The sequence below is a fragment of the Primulina tabacum genome, chromosome 1 (assembly GCF_025594145.1).
Source record: "Primulina tabacum isolate GXHZ01 chromosome 1, ASM2559414v2, whole genome shotgun sequence".
Classification (NCBI taxonomy): domain Eukaryota; kingdom Viridiplantae; phylum Streptophyta; class Magnoliopsida; order Lamiales; family Gesneriaceae; genus Primulina; species Primulina tabacum.
This window is the reverse complement of record NC_134550.1, coordinates 33,229,966-33,232,412: the sequence shown is the minus strand read 5'-3', so window position 1 is coordinate 33,232,412 and position 2,447 is coordinate 33,229,966. Positions and strand designations below refer to the sequence as shown.

General features: G+C 37.4%; 1 long non-coding RNA gene across 6 annotated transcripts; it reads left to right on the top strand.

Annotated features, from left to right (window-relative positions):
* The first annotated feature begins 323 nt into the window (after nt 1–323).
* LOC142518730 (uncharacterized) lies at nt 324–2,191 on the top strand. 6 transcript variants are annotated; one of them, XR_012813639.1, is made up of 4 exons: nt 330–594; nt 717–795; nt 934–957; nt 1,890–2,191. It is a non-coding gene; the product is annotated as an uncharacterized LOC142518730 (long non-coding RNA). The 6 variants fall into 6 exon arrangements; XR_012813635.1 differs by having other exon boundaries at nt 329–594; nt 717–1,168; XR_012813638.1 differs by having other exon boundaries at nt 717–957.
* Nucleotides 2,192–2,447: the final 256 nt, after the last annotated feature.

Below are 2,447 nucleotides of genomic sequence, written 5' to 3'. Positions count from 1 at the left end.
TTGAGATCGATCATTTTAAATTGTACTATGTCTTTTAATTGTCAAATGTTTACGATTATTTTTGTAAGGCCCTGTAATTAATTATCCGGTAATTTGGCATAATTAAAGTAATTATTGAGTTGTAAATTAAAATAATTATTTATGCCAAATAAATTCAAGAAGTGTGTTAAAAATATGTATTTTAGAATATCGGAGAATTTAACGATATAAAATACATATAAAGTTTAAATAACACACGAGAACAAAATATATGCAAACCGGGATTATTGGGCATGTGTTACCAATTTTTTTAGTAACTAAATATACATATACATACACACAATTTATCATATGAGAGAGAGAAAGGAAGAATGAGAAACCCAATCCCCAATCCCGTAACTTTCCTTTCCCCTATTTCCATTTTCACGTTCTTCCTCCTTCTTTCAATTTCTCGACCATCGTACGCCGTCCAACCACCAGAGAACGAGGCGGAGAGCTCATCAACCTCTTCCTCTAGCTCATGCGCCCTATTCCTGTTCTGAATCAAGGAAGAACGACGATGGTTCTAGGCTTTTATGCGAGCTCGGTTCTATGTGAACTTGTGTTCATTTTGAGGTGAGATCTTGGTTTAGTTTCTTGAGTTTTGGTAAGGATTTGAAGCTTAGTATGTTAATTGGTTATTCCCCTGATTTCTGAAGTTTCCAGCTATTTTCAGCTCGTTTTCTGAATTTTTTTAGCTCGTGAACAGTAACTCCGACGAGTTTTCGGTGGGTTATCGCCTCGAGATCGCTAGCGACTAGAATAAACTTCGAACTTGTGAGTTCCTGGTCCGAAATTTCAGCTTCTAAGCGTGATAGTAGGCTGCCGAAATTTGGATTTTTACCCATTTCGATTTAAATTGTTTTCGTCGTTCGAATAGCGTTTTTTGACATATTTATTGGATAATTATTGTAGGTTCGGTCATTGGAAATCTTCGAGGTATATTTTGGCGAGCCTATTAATTATGTCGAATTGTGGTGTTATAAAGATGTTATAGTATGGTTGTTATCATTGGAATTAATCTAAGGATTATCGAGTTGATAATGGTTGGAATGTAAATAATGATGAGTTGTGGAATTATTCGGCTTATTTATTATTTTAGGCTAAGAGAGTTCAGTTGATTATTCTGAAGATCATTTTCGTGGTATAGGTATGTTACAGCTCGGTAATATACGACGGTAAAACATAAATTATGTTTAATTGTCATTCTGTGTTACATGGATCGTGTTTATGATTTGTTGACTGTTGTAAATTGTTAAACGACTTCGTTGTGATCTATGTTTATTATTATGACATATTATTGGCATTTAGCATCGGGCATACAGTTACGACATTCATATTGAGCCCTATCGTTCTTGTTAGCCATTGTTGATATCCGTTGTTATCTGGCACTGTTGTTTATCTCGGGATCATTGGGTGGCTGATAGGCCTATACACACGAGACCGTAGATGTGATTGAACAATCCCGTGGTTAATGCAGCCTTTTGAGGTGAGCGCTGGGGTTGTGTCATCTAGTTCGTTATGTTGTGTCATCCTGTTATATCGTATCAGCTGTATGGAGGGCCGAGTCAAGGATGTTATTTCAGCACAGCTTGGCATACCTCGCATACTTGGCAGGGCGGTTTAGCTGCATGACGATGTAGCTCCTCTGTGTTGTTGCTCAAGCATTATTCCAGTTGTTATCGTACCATTTGTTGGCTCCTGTTATCCCGGTTATTCGTTGAGCCTTTCATGCATTGCATATCACATTTCATTATATGATTATGCATGATTTATGTTTATTGTTGTTATTGTTGGACTGTTTCATACCAGAATCCTAACCTCAGTTGTTTACTGGAGGGGCTACTGTGGTGCTATGGGCACCATGGTAGATCTCCCGAGTCGTTTTGCAGCATCAGGCCGAGGTTCCGCCAGTGGAGCTCGGGATTGAGGTTGGATTGCTTGGTTCTGTTCAGTGGAGTCTCCCAGTTAGTCTATATGTATGTCTTGGATTTGTTTCAGTTCTTGTATTGTAGTTTATTTTCCGGAGAGATGCCCCGTGTATCTGTAGTAGTATTTGGTTGTTTTGTGATGTTCTGAGTCGACTCTGTGATGTTTATGATTTGGTGAGTATTTGGTAAGTTTTAATTTCTGTTTAGTCCTGGCCAGTGCGGCTATAGGTTGTTTAATTTCGGTTTTGTTTTAATGACTCTAGTGGGAGTATATTTTGATATAAATTGTTGCTTGAGTTTTTTTCGGGATGTCCTATTACAGGGAGGTCATGCCGAAATTTTTCTAGGGCCTGAGGTCCGTTTTAAAGTATTTTAAATCTTTTTTCCGCTGCAATTTTAGTCAAATCATTATTGTTGATCATTAATTGTCATAGAGTAAATTGGCCTCACAATTTTTAAATGACATTTTTCCTTAGTAGGGTTGCATGCATGCAAATT